Raw genomic sequence first — 18,653 nt, forward strand, 5'->3', positions numbered from 1 at the left:
AAAAACTTGGTGTTCAATACCATGGCATTACACAACTTCGCACAACTAACCAGCAAGTGCACTGGGTCGTCCAAGTAATAAACCTTACGCGAGTAAGGGTCGATCCCACGGAGATTGTTAGTATGAAGCAAGCTATGGTCATCTTGTAAATCTTAGTCAGGCAAACTCATATGGATATGGTGATGAACGAAAATAACAATAAAGATAGAGATAGAAATACTTATGTAATTCATTGGTAGGAACTTCAGATAAGCGCATGAAGATGCCTTCCCTTCCGTCTCTCTGCTTTCCTACTATCTTCATCCAATCCTTCTTACTCCTTTCCATGGCAAGCTTGTGTAGGGTTTCACCGTTGTCAATGGCTACCTCCCATCCTCTCAGTGAAAACGATTGCATATGCTCTGTCACAGCACGCGGAATTCAGCTGTCGGTTCTCGGTCAGGCCGGAATAGAATCCATCGATTCTTTTGCGTCTGTCACTAACGCCCCACCTGCTAGGAGTTTGAAGCACGTCACAGTCATTCAGTCATTGAATCCTACTCAGAATACCACAGACAAGGTTAGACCTTCCGGATTCTCTTGAATGCCGCCATCAGTTCTAGCCTATACCACGAAGACTCTGATCTCACGGAATGGTTGGCTCATTTGTCAGACGAGCACTCGGTTGTCAGGCGATCAACCATGCATCGTGCAATCAGGAATCCAAGAGATATTCACCCAATCGAAGGTAGAACAGAGGTGGTTGTCAGTCACATGTTCATAGGTGAGAATGATGATGAGTGTCACGGATCATCACATTCATCAAGTTGAAGAACAAGTGATATCTTAGAACAAGAACAAGCGGAATTGAATGGAAGAACAATAGTAATTGCATTAATACTCGAGGTACAGCAGAGCTCCACACCTTAATCTATGGTGTGTAGAAGCTCCACCGTTGAAAATACATAAGAACAAGGTCTAGGCATGGCCGAATGGCCAGCCTCCCAAAGAGGGTTCAATCATAAAAACATGATCAAAAGCTCCGTAATCAAAAGACAAAAATACAATAGTAAAAGGTCCTATATATAGAAAACTAGTAACCTAGGGTGTACAGAGATGAGTAAATGACATAAAAATCCACTTCCGGGCCCACTTGGTGTGTGCTTGGGCTGAGCAATGAAGCATTTTCGTGTAGAGACTCTTCTTGGAGTTAAACGCCAGCTTTAGTGCCAGTTTGGGCGTTTAACTCCCATTTGGGTGCCAGTTCCAGCGTTTAACGCTGGGATTTCTGAGGGTAACTTTGAACGCCGGTTTGGGCCATCAAATCTTGGGCAAAGTATGGACTATCATATATTACTGGAAAGCCCAGGATGTCTACTTTCCAACGCCATTGAGAGCGCGCCAATTGGGCTTCTGTAGCTCCAGAAAATCCACTTCGAGTGCAGGGAGGTCAGAATCCAACAGCATCTGCAGTCCTTTTTAGTCTCTGAATCAGATTTTTGCTCAGGTCCCTCAATTTCAGCCAGAAAATACCTGAAATCACAGAAAAACACACAAACTCATAGTAAAGTCCAGAAAAGTGAATTTTAACTAAAAACTAATAAAAATATACTAAAAACTAACTATATCATACCAAAAACATACTAAAAACAATGCCAAAAAGCATACAAATTATCCGCTCATCATGGACACTAAAATTGAGGGAGAAAACTGCCCCGCAATGTGCATAAACGAACATGGTGGCAACCTGCAGTGAGGCCAACTGACCTCTGCACCTTCAACGGAGTATAACTCAAGCTGTAGAGCTCCAATTGATGCGCTTCCAATGGCAATGGAAAGTAGACATTCAGAGCTTTCCAACCATATATGATAGTCTATATTGGGCATAAAATTGGCAACATGACAAGAGGACAAAGTTGGCGCCATAAATGTGCATAAGGGAGGCCAACGTTGGAGCAAAAGTTAGACCCCTAACTTTGGCACCAACGTTGGTATCAGCAGATTATGGTAGCTGATATGAAAAGTTGGAGCAAAAGTTAGACCCCTAACTTTTGCTCAAACTTTTACTCCAACTTTTGCAAAACTCCAACCCGGTTCACTTGGTTCACTTCGGTTCCTCTCCAAACTCCAAGAGCAATCAACCAAGGCCTCTATCAACCCAATTCCATCAAGAGCAAGGGCCCATGATCATCACTCAAAGGCACAAATAGATAAAATAGGAATTTCATTTAATTGTAATTTGTTTTTAATTTCATTTTCATTTCCATTTTGTAAAGCCTATATAAGGCATCATTTTCATATTGGTGAGGAGGCTGGCTCCACTAGGGAGCACTAGGAGTAGTAGTAGAGAGCTCTCCCTTTAATTTGTTTTTGAGTCTTGGGTTGGAGAATTGAAGGAATTCTGTTTCAATCTCATCCTAAGATCTCTCTGCTTTATTTACTGCACTCTTGAATTTCAGTTTCGGTTAATTGCTTCTTCATCTACTCCTTCTGCACTTTACATTTCTCTAATTTCTTTGCAATTGCTCTTGTTGGATCTAGGAAGGCATTGAGATCTAGACTTGGTTATCTAGTCTCTTGGGTCCTGAGATCTGAATTCCAATTTTTCATTCTCTGTTTAATGCTTTTCATGTTTATTTACGTTTCTGTTTTTTTTATCCGATTCAATCAAGTCATATTCCAATCTTCTAATTGTTGCAATTTACTTTTCCTTGTTTAAATTCTGCAAATCCAATTCCCAATTCCCTTTACAATTTCATGCAATTTATAATTCTTGCAATTTAAGATTCTTGCAATTTACATTTCCTGCTATTTAAGTTACTTGCCAATTTACATTCTGCAACTTTAAATTCATTGTCCTTTACTTTCTGTTGGTTACAATTTCACACAATTCACATAAATGTTAGCTTGACTAAACTAATCACCCACTAAAGTTGCTTGATCCATCAATCCCTGTGGGATCGACCTCACTCCCGTGAGTTATTATTACTTGATGCGACCCGGTGCACTTGCCGGTTGGATTTGTGTGTTTTGGGAGAAATTCATTTTTTCACCAAAATACTCATCAAGTACGCGTGCGCGTCGGTTGCGCCGCACCAATAAATCCCAGCGCCGCCAGTTTTCATTCTTTCCCACCCTCTAAATCCTACTTTTTCTCTCTCAATCCTAATTCTTTCTTCTTTCTTCTTTCTTCTTCGTTCTTCTTTGTTCTTCTTCTTCTCTCTTACTAATTATCTATTTTTGAATTCTTATGATTGGTGTTGGTAATTTGTTTGGGTGATTACTTTCTCACACATAAACATGATTGTTATTTTGTTACATGTGATATTCATTGTTGCTATTGATGCTTGACCTATGCTTCTCATGCCTTTGCCTGCATGCTTTTAAACCTCTTGCATCTAGCTGCTCTAATATGCCTTCATTGACTTCAATTGATGTCCTATTTGCATGTAGTTGCGACCATGTATTTCAGACATTCTCTTTTACCTTGGAATTGATTATCACTTAAACTTTCCTCCTCCCGGTTCTAGCTATTTGAATTACATGTCCCTTTCCTTCCCCCCCCCCCCCTTTCAGGATGGCCACCAAGAAGGGTAAAGAGAAAGCCTCTACAAAGACACCGGCCAAGAGAGGAACAAAAAGAGCAGCAGCTGTCGCTCACAACTCCCGTCCACTTGCACATCTCAGCATGCACCGAGGAAGGTGCAATCTTTAAGTGTGGGGAGGTCGATACCGACTTCCGTGGGTTAGTTATTTTCTACTTCAACACCAATGCTTTATTTTCCTTGTTAATTGTTGCATTTGCATATTTGATTGCATGTTAGTTTTATTTTGTGCATATTTTACCACTATTTGGTTAAAGTAATAAGTTTCTTTTCAAGACCCTATTTTATAGCATTTCACTAATTTAAATTGAAAAATTTTGTTAAACTTGTTTGAAGAAATATTATTTTGGAACATGTTTTAGAGCTCGAACACACAAAACCAGTGAGATTTTGAGCCTATTTGATTGGTTGCATTTTATCAACCAATAATTTTGACGATCGAGATTCTTGCGTGGTCTAGAATTTTCACAGAATAAATCCTCGTTGCAAGTATAGCTTCTAGACCTACAAGAATCCCTTTCGTACAAAAGTTTGGTTGTCACAAGTAACAAACCCAGTAAAATTTATAAACCGAAGTATTCAAACCTCGGGTCGTCTTCTCAAGGAATTGTAGGAAAGTATGATTTATTATTGGTTATGGAAAATAATATTTTTTGGTTTTTGAAAGGTTGAACAAGGAAAATAGATTGCAGGGAATTAAATCAATAGCAAAGAAAACTCTTGGCAAGGTATGAAAACTGGAAGTCCTATCCTAGTTATCCTTATCAATGGTGATGAGAATTATATTTTTGCTCCTACTCAGTCAACCTCTAACTATGAAGATAAGTCAAGTGGACAAATCAATTTAACACCTAAAGTCCTAGTCAACTCCTAAGGAAAGATTAGAGTTATAGGAATCTAAATCAATCAGCAAAGATAACAATTATCAATCACAATGAGTTTGACAACTCAAGGGTCACCAATTAATCAACCAGAACCAAGAATATGGAAAGCTAAATAAAAAGTGTACATCTGAAATACCTCAAATTGCATTAATATAAAGAAATCAAATCTAACATGGAAAAGTTCATAAGTTAAATTGGGCAAATAAATAAAAGGAACATTAACCCTGGAAATTGAGAAGAAGAAATCCTAAATCCTTTAAGAGGAATCCTAATCCTAAATCCTAAGAGAGAGGAGAGAACCTCTCTCTCCCTCTCTAAAACTACATCTAAAAACTAAAATTGTGAATTATGAATGAATGTTGATGAATTGTTGTATTCCCCCACTTTATAGCCTCTAATATGTGTTTTCTGGACCGAAAAATGGGTCAAAAACAGACCATGCATGTCGCTGCAAAGTCACGCGGAAGCGTCGTCCACGCGTTAGCGTGGATCGGGGTTTTGCCAGGTCACGCGTCCACATGATCCACACGTTCGCGTCGCCTGGCTTCGGGGCAGCTATGGCAAATTATATATCGTTGCAAAGCTCCGGAGTTAGCTTTCCAATGAAACTGAAACCGCGTCATTTGGACTCTTATAGCTCAAGTTACGGTCGATTTAATATTAGAAGGTCAGGCTGGACAGCTTTAGCAGTTTCTTCAGTTTCTTGTATTCCTTCCACTTTTGCATGCTTCCTTTCTATCCTCTAAGCCATTCCTACCCTGTAATCCCTGAAATCACTTAACGCACATATCACGGCATCTAATGGTAATAAGAAATGATTAATATTAGCAAATATAAGGCCAAAGAAGCATATTTTCAATCATAGTACAAAATTAGGAAGGAAAACGTAAAACATGCGAATTGTATGAATAAGTGTGAGAATAATGGATAAAGTCCACTAGGTTAAGCACAGGATAAACCCTAAATATGGGGTTTATCAACCTTCCCACACTTAAATATTAGCATGTCCTCATGCTAAGCTCAAGAGAACTAAAAGAGTGAAGGGGAATGGTAGAATGTATGAAATGCAACCTATCTATATGAATGCAATTACATGCAAAAATGAATCTACCTACTTGGTGAAAAAGTAAATAAATCTTTCAAGAACAAATATGAACTGGATTTCACTAATTCAAATCACAAAATAAAGTACAAGTAAACTTACAGAAGAAAATAGCTCATGAAAGCCGGGAACAAAGAATCGAGCATCGAACCCTCACCAGAAGTGTATACACTTTAATCACTCATGTGCTTAAGGTTCGATTCTCTCAATTCTCTAATAACCTTGCTTTCTAAGGCTTGCTCTTCTTCTACCAATCAACAAAAGTTTAATGCACCAATACACAAATCAAGAGGTCTTTTGAGGGTTGTAATGGGGTTAGGGTCAAGATAGGATTGTATTTGGCCAAGTGGACTAAAATCTGAATCCTTAATTAACTTAAACTTCTCACCTAACTTAGGACAATCCATGTAATCATAATATAAAGCCTAACTATCCATTAACCATGTTTTCCCCATATTTATGCATCCCAAATTTAAGTACAACTCATATGCATTGATATTATTACTTAACTTGGGGCATTTTGTCCCCTTTTTATTTTTCTGCTCTTTTTCTTTTCTTTTTCTCTTTTTTCTTTTTCTATTTTTCTTTTCTTAATAATTTTTTTCTTCTTTTTCAATGCATATGATTAAGGTATTGAATGCATAAACATGTTCTTAACATTCTTGTTCATATTTTCTCAAAAATACACAACACCCAATTCTCAAACCAAATATTTTCAATCCCAATTTCTCCACACTTAATTTGTGAGCACTTTCACTAGTCTAAGCTAACCAAGGATTCAAATTAGGGACATTATTATTTTCTGCTAGAGTTAATGATGTGCTAAAATAAAGAACAAATGGGGTAAAATAGGCTCAAAATTGGTTTGCAAAGGATAATGAAAAGGTTAAGGCCATATGGGTATGTAAGCTCAGTGAAACAAGGCCTCAATCATATAAGTGCATGCATACATTAAACCATGGAAATATATAATCAAGCAAGACAAAGACCACAATTTAGAGAGAACAACACACACAAAAAGTAAAATATTGGTTGATAAAATGCAACCAATCAAATAGGCTCAAAAATCTCACAGGTTTTGTGTGTTCGAGCTCTAAACCATGTTCCAAAATAATATTTCTTCAAACAAGTTTTTAAAAAGTTTAATTCAAATTAGTAAAATGCTATAAAAAGTTTTCTTGAAAAAGAAAATATTACTTCAACCAAGTGGTAAAATATGCACAAAATCAAACAAACATGCAAATGCAACAACTAATTTAACAAAGCAAATTAAGCATTGGTGTTAAAATATAAAGTAACTACCCATGGAAGTCGGTATTGACCTCCCCACACTTAAAGATTGCACCGTCCTCGGTGTATGCTAATATGTGCAAGTGGTGGATGGGTGGCTCCAACTGACGCTTTTCTCCAAAGATTGTGCAGGTGGACTTGTCTGTCACCCCATATAGAAGTTCTTTTCCTTTCCTTTTCCGGTGGCCATCCTGAAAGAAGAGGAAAAGGAGAAAGGTAACTCAAAATTAAAGATAAGAAAACAAATAAAATATGGTTGGGTTAATGCCAAATAATAAGGGTATCAATTACATGGTAGATACAACATGCAAGTGAGAGAACAATAGAAGCACATGGCATATCAATAGTGTAAGAATTGCATCAAAGGGGCAAAGAGTGTGGGTAATGCAAGATAGTATAAGCTCATGTCAATGCAAAAGTAATACAAGTATTATAAAAGATGAGCATTGACTTAAATAATATTACCCAACAGTGGAAAACAAGTCACTAAGCACCAAAATAATACCAGAAAAGATATAACAGCTGAATATGAACAAGTAACACCAATGTAAAAAGAATAACTTTAGAAAAGAAAATAAAAATATGCACAAAATTAAAATATAATGAATGAAAGTATGCAAATAAATTAAATAAAATAGAATGGAAGTGAAGAGGGATGAGAAGTTAAAGAGATGAAGAAGAAGAAGAAAGTAAGAAAGGAGGAGGAAAGAAGAAAAGATAGAAGAAATTAGGATTAGAAAAGAAAAAATAAGATAAGTGGCGCTGATCTAAATAAGATGTGCGGCGCAGCTGACGTGGACGCGTGGGGCACGCGTTCGCGTGGTTGGCGCTATTTTCAAGTGACGCGTACGCGTGGGTGACGCGTACACGTGATGGGGTTTGTGCTTCTAGCACCATTCCAGCCCCACTCCATCCTAACTCTCTGCCATGCACCCATTTACGTTGATTTCGCGGGGTCACGCATGCGCGTGGGTGACGCACACGCGTGGAGGGCTGGATTTGCAAACGATGCAGACGCGTCAGGGTCGCATTCGCGTGCATGTGTTGGTGCCAAAGGCGTGCTTCCAGCCATGCTCCCGCGTGACTTTCTGTTCATATCCCTTTTTCGCTAATTCTCCTTTGACGCGTCGTGTGCGAATTTTTTTTATTTTTTTATGCAATATGCATATGCAAATGCAGAATGCAGGTGAATATACAGAAATTATGAATGAACACTAGTAAAAATAAAATAAAATAAGATTAAGAATAAAAAAAGGAACGATTATACCATGGTGGGTTGTCTCCCACCTAGCACTTTTAGTTAAAGTCGTTAAGTTGGACATTTGGTGAGCTCCCTGTTATGGTGGCTTGTGCTTGAATTCATCCAAAAATCTCCACTAGTGTTTGGAATTCCAGTAGCCTCCGGGATCCCAAACTAGGCGCAGAAAGTCTTCAAGCAAGTTAAAACAAGTGACAAGACCCCAAGAGTATTGATTGCTAGACTGAATTCCGGGGTCCCAAACCTTGCTTTTGCACCCGTCTTCTTGTTGAGCATCATGATTCCATCCGGGTGGCACACAATTTAAATTCTCACTGAGACATCCAAATAGCTTCCTAGACCCATACAATTTAGTATTCTTCCAACCATGATACTTCAGCCGAGATTCTTGTTGAGCAATATTGTTCCATTTGGGTGGCAAGCAGTCTAAATTCTCACTGAAGCAGCCAAACAACATCCTAAACCTATTCAATTGAGCTCTACACCAACCTTTGCGTTTAAACTTTGAGCACACAACCATGTTGAACCTTGCTTGACAACTCCAACCACTAATCATCTTCCTCTTACTCTTAATGCCACAAAGAACTCTAAGTTGACCATCCGTCTCCAGTAAGCCATACTCAAGTGGAAAAGTAAAGATAAAGGTTAAGGATTTTACTCAATTTGGAATTGGGTGGTAATGGCCTTAGAATAGGTGGTTCCAGCGGTCTTGCAAGCTCTGCTCCCTTGCATTCTTCTGTGAATTTCTCCACTTCTTTGCTAACTTCTTCAATTTCAACCATATCTTGATCGGAATTTTCGATCTCTTCTTCATCATCACTCAAATCATAAGTTAGAGGTTGAAAAAAATCTACCTCAGCATCATCTTCATATTCACTCGGGAAAGATTCTTCAGTCTCAAAGAATTCACTTGCGGATGCAAGTTCATTACTAGGAGAACTTGACTCGTGACTATCATTCTCAAGGAAACTCGTGCCTTGGGTTGTTCCATCCAGTTCTTCATAAGATACATACTTTGAGGTTGTGCACTATCCTCCTTAGCATCAATTGCAACGTCCTTGACGGAATTTTCCACAACTCTGGATTCCCATGGGGTTCAGCGTCTCCTAAATCTTCAACTAATTCTTCCTCTGCAACTATTATGGCTTCCTCCACTTGTTCCAATACAAAGCCATGTTCCTCATTGTCCACCGGAGTTTCTAGTGTCTCCTTCATGCTACGCTCTTCTTTCGATTCTCCACATATAGCCATGGGAGTACTTTGAGTGCTCAGATGTTGGGAAGCTAATCGGTTTACTACCTCGGTTAAGGCGGTCGCGAATTCTAGTACATCCCTTTTCATCTTCGCTTGCCCTTGAAGAAGACCACGAAGGATGTTATCCATTGGAGATCGGGGTGGATATGAGGGTTCATTATTTGGGAGGAAGGGTTCATGATACGGAGGTAGTTCTTCTTGACAATGATATGGAGATGGTGAATATTGAGGTGGTGGTTCTGGGTGTGGTTCATATGGTGGTTGGTATGGTGGATAAGGATTAGGGTCATATGGAGGTGAATGGTTGTAGGTGGCTTGTGAGTTCGGTGGTTCAAAGGTATGTTGTGGAGGTGGTTCATAAGCATATGATGGGACTTGTTGGTAACTACAAGGGGGTCCACCATATCTATCATCTTGGTATGCACCTTGGAATGGCTCTTGACCATAGCAAACTGGTGGAGGTTGGTTGTCATGAAAAGGTCCACCATAACTATTGTCTTGGCATGCATCACATAATGGTTATTGGTGATAGCGCATTGGAGGGGGTTGTTGCCAAGAGGGTTGATCAAATCCTTGTGGCTCCTTCCATCTTTGATTCTTCCAACCTTGATGTCTGTTCTCATTGTAGCTTCCATTCCTTACAACAATATTGGAATCAAACTTAAAGCCAGAGGGGTGAGAATTCATAGTAGTTAATAAAAATAAAAAATAAAAACAAATAAACAAGCAAAAGCAAATATTTACAATAACCAATATAAATATGTTTGCAATTCCCCGACAACGGCGCCATTTTGACGATCGAGATTCTTGCGTGGTCTAGAATTTTCACATAATAAATCATCGTTGCTAGTATAGCTTCTAAACCTACAAGAATCCCTTTCGTACAAAAGTTTGGTTGTCACAAGTAACAAACCCAGTAAAATTTATAAACCGAAGTATTCAAACCTCGGGTCGTCTTCTTAAGGAATTGAAGGGAAGTATGATTTATTATTGGTTATGGGAAACAATATTTTTGGGTTTTTGAAAGGTTGAACAAGGAAAATAGATTGCAGGGAATTAAATCAATAGCAAAGAAAACTCTTGGCAAGGTATGAAAACTGGAAGTCCTATCCTAGTTATCCTTATCAATGGTGATGAGAATTATATTTTTGCTCCCACTCAGTCAACCTCTAACTATGAAGGTAAGTCAAGTGGACAAATCAATTTAACACCTAAAGTCCTAGTCAACTCCTAAGGAAAGACTAGAGTTATAGGAATCTAAATCAATCAGCAAAGATAACAATTATCAATCACGATGAGTTTGACAACTCAAGAGTCACCAATTAATCAACCAGAACCAAGAATATGGAAAGCTAAATAAAAATCATATATCTGAAATACCTCAAATTGCATTAATAAAAGAAATCAAATCTAACATGGAAAAGTTCATAAGTTAAATTGGGCAAATAAATAAAAGGAACATTAACCCTGGAAATTGAGAAGAGGAAATCCTAAATCCTTTAAGAGGAATCCTAATCCTAAATCTTAAGAGAGAGGAGAGAGCTCTCTTTCTCTCTCTCTAAAACTACATCTAAAATCTAAAATTGTGAATTATGAACGAATGTTGATGAATTGTTGTATTCCCCCACTTTATAGCCTCTAATCTATGTTTTCTGGGCCAAAAACTGAGTCAAAAATAGCCCAAAAATTGCCCCCAGTGATTTCCAGTTCGTACAGGTCGCTACAAAGTCACGCGGAAGCGTCGTGAATTGGGTTTTCGCCAAGTCACGCATCCGCGTGATCTACGCGTTTGCGTTGTCTGGATTCAAGGCAGCTATGGCAAATTATATATCATTGCGAAGCTCTGGACGTTAGCTTTCCAACGCAACTGAAACCGTGTTATTTGGATCTCTGTAGCTCAAGTTATGGTCAATTTAATACCAGAAGGTCAGGCTGGACAGCTTTAGCAGTTTCTTCAGTTTCTTGTATTTCTTCCACTTTTGTATGCTTCCTTTCCATCCTCTAAGCCATTCATGCCCTGTAATCCCTGAAATCACTTAATGGACATATCACGGCATCTGATGGTAATAAGAGAGAATTAATATTAGCAAATATAAGGCCAAAGAAGCATGTTTTCAATCATAGTACAAAATCAGGAAGAAAAACGTAAAACATGCGAATTGTATGAATAAGTGTGAGAATAATGGATAAAATCCACTAGGTCAAGCACAGGATAAACCCTAAAAATGGGGTTTATCAAATTTATTTTTGGTGTGTGTTATTCTCTCTAAAATTGTGATCTTTGTCTTGCTTGATTCTATATTTCCATTATTTGATGTATGCATGCACTTATATGATTGAGGCCTTGTTTCACTGAGCTTACATACACATATGGCCTTACCTTTCATTATCCTTTGCAAACCAAAGTTGAGCCTATTTTACCCATTTGTTCTTTACTTTAACTCATCACTAACTCTAAGCGAAAAATAATAATGTTCTTAATTTGAATCCTTGGTTAGCTTAGACTAGTGAGAGTGCTCATGAATTAAGTGTGGGAAAAATTGGGATTGAAAACATTTGGTTTGAGAATTGGGTGTTGTATATTCTTGTGAAAATTTGCAAACAATAATTAAGCATATATTATTGCATTCAATACTTTAATCATATGCATTGAGAAAAAACAAAAGAAAAGAAAATAATAATAATAAAAATAAAAATAAAAAAAAGAGAGAAAAAGAAAAGCAAAAGAGCAAATGCTCAAAGGGGACAAAATGCCCCAAGTTAAGTAATAATATCAATGCATATGCAATGTACTCAAAATTGGAATGCATGAATATGTGGTAAACATAGTTAATGGGCAGTTAGATCTTGCATTGTAATTACATGGATTGTCCTAAGTTAGGTGGAAAGTTTAAGTTAATTAAGGATTCAGATTTTAGTCCACTTGACCAAATACAATCCTACCTTGACCTTGACCTCATTACAACCCTTAAAAGACCTCTTGATTTGTGTATTTGTGTATTAAATTTCTGTTGATGGTTAGATGAAGAGAAAGTCTTAGAAAGCAAAGTTAGTAGAGAATTGAGAGAATTGAACCTTAAACACCTAAGCGATTAGAGTGTATACACTTCCAGTAAGGGTTCGATGCTCGATTCTATATTCCCTGCTTTCATGAGCTATTTTCTTCTTGCAAGTATATTTGTACTTCATTTTATGATTTGAATTAGTGGAATCCAATTATATTTGTTCTTGAAAGATTTGTTTACTTTTAACCAAGTAGATAGAAACATTTTGCATGTAATTGCATTCATATAGATAGGTTGCATCTCATACTGTCTACCATTCCTCTTCACTCTTATGGCTTCTCTTGAGCATAGCATGAGGACATGCTAATGTTTAAGTGTGGGGAGATTTGATGCACCACTATTTCGTGGTACATCTTGTGCTTAATTGAGTAGATCTTATCCACTAATCTCACACTTATTCATTGAATTCTCATGTTTTACATTGTCCTTCCTGATTTTGTGCTATGATTGAAAACATGCTTCTTTGGCCTTTAATTCACTATTTTTAATCCTCTCTTATTACCATTCGATGCCTTGATATGTGTGTTAATTATTTTCAGAGATTATAGGGCAGGAATGGCTTAGAGGATGGAAAGGAAGCATGCAAAAGTGGACGGAATACAAGAAGCTGAAGGAACTGCAAAGCTGTCAGCCCTGACCTCTTCACACTCAAACAGTCATACCTTGAGCTACAGAGATCCAAATGAAGCGTTTGCAGTTGCGTTGGAAAGCTAACGTTCGGGGCTTCACAACAATATATAATTTGCCATAGTTGACCTGGAGATCAGGGATGCGCACGTGCAAAACTCGTTGACGCGCGCATCTGCGAAATTCCCATCGGCGCGCATGCGCACATGGCACGTACGCGCGCATGAGCCGCAACCTGTACGTATCAGAAATCACCCCAGCGATTTTTGGACTGTTTTTGACCCAGTTTTCGGCCCAAAAAACATAGATTATAGGCTACAGAGTGGGGGAATCCATTCATTCAATCATACAACTTTCATACACACAATTTTAGGTTTTAGAGAGAGAGGCTCTCTCCTCTCTCTAGGTTTTAGGATTTAGGATTCCTCTTTTACTCTTATTGATTACTCATTGTTATTATTTTGGTTTGTGAACTTTTGATGTTAGATTTAATTTCCATATTAATGCAATTGATTGTTTGGATTTTATTATCTCTCATTGCTTTTCTATGTTTTTATGTTATGCCCTCCAAGTACTGGACAAAATGCTTAGAAGGTTGTTAGAGTAGGATTCTATGTTCTTGGCTTGGTTGAGTAATTGGTAACACTTGAGTTATCAAACTCCTTCGTTGATTGATAATTGAAAGTTGCTAATTGATTTGGATTCCACTAAAATTAGTCTTTCCTTAGGAGTTGACTAGGACTTGAGGAATCAAATTAATTAGTCCATTTGACTTTCCTTCATTTGTTGAGGGTTAATTAAGTGGGAGCAATGAACAATTCTCATCACAATTGATAAGGATAACTAGGATAGGATTTCCAGTTCTCATACCTTGGCAAGAGCTTTTACAGTTGTTATTTTATTTTTCTTACAATTTACTTTTCTGGTCTCTTATCCAAAATCCCAAAAATATACTTTTCCATAACCAATTATAAGCATACCTCCCTGCAATTCCTTGAGAGACGACCCGGGGTTTAAATACTTCGGTTATTACTTTTATTGGGTTTTGTTACTTGTGACAACCAAGTTTTTGTACGAAAGGATTCTTTGTTGGTTTAGAAACTATACTAGCAACGTGATTATTTTTGTGAATTCTTTACTAGCAAAAATCTGATAATCAGTCGGTCCCATAACTGGCAAACCAGTTGTCGGAAGACCAAGAATTAACGCCACATCCTCCAGTGTCAAGGCACACTCACCAACCGAAAAATAGAACGTGTGCGTCTCAGGACACCATCTCTCGATCAGAGCATTAACCAATGCCGACTGACATTGGACAACTCCAATCTGTGAAACATGATAAAAGCCGGTGTCCCGTAAATACCCCTCCACTATTGGATTGTACTGATCCGACGGCATGTAGTGGTCGCATTGAAACATTCTAGAACCCTAAACACAAACATAATATTAATTAATTAACAAATTAAATTTAATAGAATCAAACTTTCATTACCAAATAACCAGTAAAACGTATCCACAATCAATAAAAATAATAATAATAACAATACTGTTAAATAAATAACTATTATATTATATATTATATACTAATACTCAAGTAACTATTCAATTTTATACAATACATACAACAATAAATCAATCATTATTCCTTTATTAAATATTTACGTTATACTTATAACAAAAATAATTAATTTAATAATTTTTAAATTATAATATTTATTTTACTATCTTACGAACTCTTAATCATAAATATTATTACTACAAAAAACTTATTTGTTACTACCAATTAATACTAATTAAATGATTTATTATCACACGTTGGTATCTTAATATTAGTGCTGTATTCTAATAATAATTAAACCATCAGTAGTAAATAACAATTATTATTATTATTATTATTATTATTATTATTATTATTATTATTATTATTATTATTTCAATAAATTCAGTAATAATAATTAATATTAATTATTTTATTTTTCATATCTCCATTTTTAATAACAGTATTATTACTATTATTATTACAATTATCTTATTAATAACAATAATTAATTTATTATCATAATGTACCATAATATTTCCTTCTAAATAATATTATTACACTAATTTTTAATCTCTGCATTATAATCTAACATTACTAATTCTTAAAATTATTTTAATCAGATTAAAATATTCAAACATTATTACTACACTAATTTCTAACATTATCATCATAATAAACTATTAATCTCTAACATTATAATAATTATTATTTTATTTAAAATAAATTTTTTTAAAATAAAAATTTACATAGTTAGAATGATCAAGATAATTAGCAATGTGGAGTTTCGGACAATTGACATCTTTTATTCTTCTTCTTCTAGACATTGCTAAAAAGGAATGGTCTAATTTTTTTAATTTGAAACTTCATCAACAGAAAACCATGAAAAAAGCTGGTGGTGAAATTGGAGGAGAAGAGATTTTCGTTACTGCTTAAAAGTGAAAGAGAATGAGGAGAAGAGCGTTCAGCAATCAGCAAAGGCATGTATACAACTTAGTAGGGAACACTTGCATGCGCAACACCTGGTTGGGGCACAAATCGGACGGACCAATTTGTATATTCTTCCAGTTCTAAATCAGACCGTCCGATTACTGGTATCAAATCGAACCGTCCAATTTCTTTATCGCAGCCATCACATTTGCATGAAGTACCATAAACGCCCATAACCGTGTTATACACCAACTTTTCTCCAATATGTAAAATAAAAAAGTGAATTTACCTACCATATGACTTATGTATTAAAAAAATTATAATATTCTTAATGAATCTTGGCAGGATATTACGATTCATAAACAAATAGTAACATCCACAATTTTATAGCGTTTTATATAAATTGTGAAAATGGTATATATATTAAATTTACGTTCTTAGTAAATCATGATAGTATCCACCGTGTTAAAGTAATTTATATAAATTATAAAAACTGACATATATGTAATATGAATTTTTTTTATTTTTATTCAGTAAAAACTGACATATTTTTGTTTTTGTATTTAATATATTAAAAATATAAAAAAATTATCTTTACAATAATTTATTAATTTTAGTAAAAACATTTTGATTAAATCAATGATACGACTCTTAACTATTATCTTTGAAACTAGTTTTAGTAAGAGTGTAAGACCATTTTATTACGTGAGTTTTACACAAATAAATATGTTTAACTACTTTGAAATTCTCTTTGTACATAATATATAATTAAGGTGCTAAATTGACCTCGAACTATAAATAGATCATAAGTGGGGTATTCTTTTTCTTTTCTTGAATACTTTTTTTTTACCTTAAAATTTTAATGAGGTCGATCCTTTGTGAGTCGAGTTGTTAAAGGATTCGTTATGATCAATACTTCTGGCATTATATTTGCTTGCCCGATTAGATTTAAGTCTTATTATTGAAAAAAAGAATGAAATGCAAAACCTAATTTAAAAGAAAAAATAAAAGGCAACTAATTGAACTAACTAACCACATGTTGATAATCACGCCGACGGAAACAAAGAAAAAGAAGAAAAAACACATGTTCATCATGACAGTTTCCTAAATTTTACCCAAAATCAAACTCGGCCAAAAAATTAGTCATTTATAATATGTCATAATTGTTTCATTTTATCTTAAAAATCATATATAGTTTTCACTGTAGTAAAGCATCTCAACTTGCTTCCGTTCCCCGATCCCAATGTGCGTCCGTGAAACAGATGCAATCAACATAAAAAAATCTTCACCAACATTATATTCGACGGTAAAAAAAGAACCCAATAGCAAAGAATTTTGTAATGCTTGTTCATGTTCAGGAATTAGTCACGTCGTTACCTAAGTCGTGTAGTTATTTGCTCTGCGTGGCAACGAAGTTGCGTTGCTTTCGTTGTAGCTTGCAACTTGCAACACCAAAAGTTTAGGCCAAATTATATTCATCATAAAATGCCTCATTGCCAATTGCACATGCTTATCCACGTGGCTTTCCACTTATTTTTTACCTAATTCGGATTGGATAATCAGTAAGCTTTCTCTTCTCTTTTCGTTTGTCTAATTAATTCCGGCTCCATGCTATTTTGTATAAAGAGAACTAAACAATTTTTAATCAGTTTATTTTAAATAACTGTAATTAATAATTATTAATTTTGTGTTTTTTAAAGAATTTAATTAATATGTGTCCTAAAAATACATAATAAATTCATTATTAGTAAAAAAATTTAAATATTTTTATTTAATAAATATAAAAATAAATATATTAAAATTTAATTTTTTATATTTTTAATAAAAAAATTTTTATTTTATAATCATAACATGTACTTTTAGGATACATAATAGATAAACTTTCTTTTTAAATAAAATTTAAATTATTACTAATTAATGATAATTAATTTAGTATAAAATATAATTTTTAAAGTATTTGTTAATTTGTTGTTGGCTAAATTCTTTGTTAGTGATCTAATGGGATTGTTTAAATAAAGGTTTATTATTAATGATGATCACATTGACTAATATATATATATATATATATATATATATATATATATATATATATATATATATATATATATATATATATATATATATATATATATATATATATATATATATATATCGTAATGAAACTGAGGCAATATTCATTTGCATTGGGAGATTGCTTCGTGAAACTCGTAACTGGCACTTAAAGTTAAATATCTTAAGCTATGGAGCTGGATGATGCATTCATTTGTCTTTTTCTCGAGAGTAAAACCTTTCATGTCAGCCATACATTCTTTGCTGTTTCAATTCATTAAACCACAGTCACATCTAGCTAGCTGCTCTTAAAATATCTAAAATAACTTCACTTCAATATCATACATGGCATGAGTCCCTACCGACTAACTTTTTCAGTATTCCTTGTGTCTTAATATACGATTTATTAATCGAACAATGTTACAAGGATAGCACAATTTATTAAAAATACTGACTAAAAGTATAATATTGAGCTGTTGGTGGAATATCATCTGTGTTTGCATATGTAGTTATTATTAACACAAGGGTATTAGAGATGAGTAAATTGAAGACAAATAATTCAGATATTTAAGAATTGTTGGTGGTTACATTATGTTCAAGGGGCTATCTGCACTTGAGATTTGATTGGTGAGAAACCTGGGACGACCTCTTAATTGGGATAGCTGCAGCTTCTTGTGACAGCAGAGGATATACCTACAAAAGGACTTAGGACTCAAGTTAATTAGAATAGTTCAAGAAATAATTTTTGGATATTAAGAAAATGTATGGAATGTTAAACCATATTTGAGAGTTCAAAACTTTATTTATACCATTCGAATTCAATGTAAGAATGATATTGAATTTTTTAAAATTAAAAACTTGTATTCAGACCGCGCAAAGAATTTGAACCTTGATTTAGACATCCTACTTAATTCGAGCCATTCAATAGTTAGGATAAGGTTAAAAAATTAAAATCCGGAACACATTACAACATCTAATTGAAAATAGGCTATTGGTAAAGTATAATATGAATTATCAAAACAAGATCAAGTGCATAATAAAGAAAAAGAGATTACGCATAATAAAGAAAAAGA

Source organism: Arachis hypogaea, chromosome 10 (genome assembly GCF_003086295.3).
Source record: "Arachis hypogaea cultivar Tifrunner chromosome 10, arahy.Tifrunner.gnm2.J5K5, whole genome shotgun sequence".
NCBI lineage: Eukaryota > Viridiplantae > Streptophyta > Magnoliopsida > Fabales > Fabaceae > Arachis > Arachis hypogaea.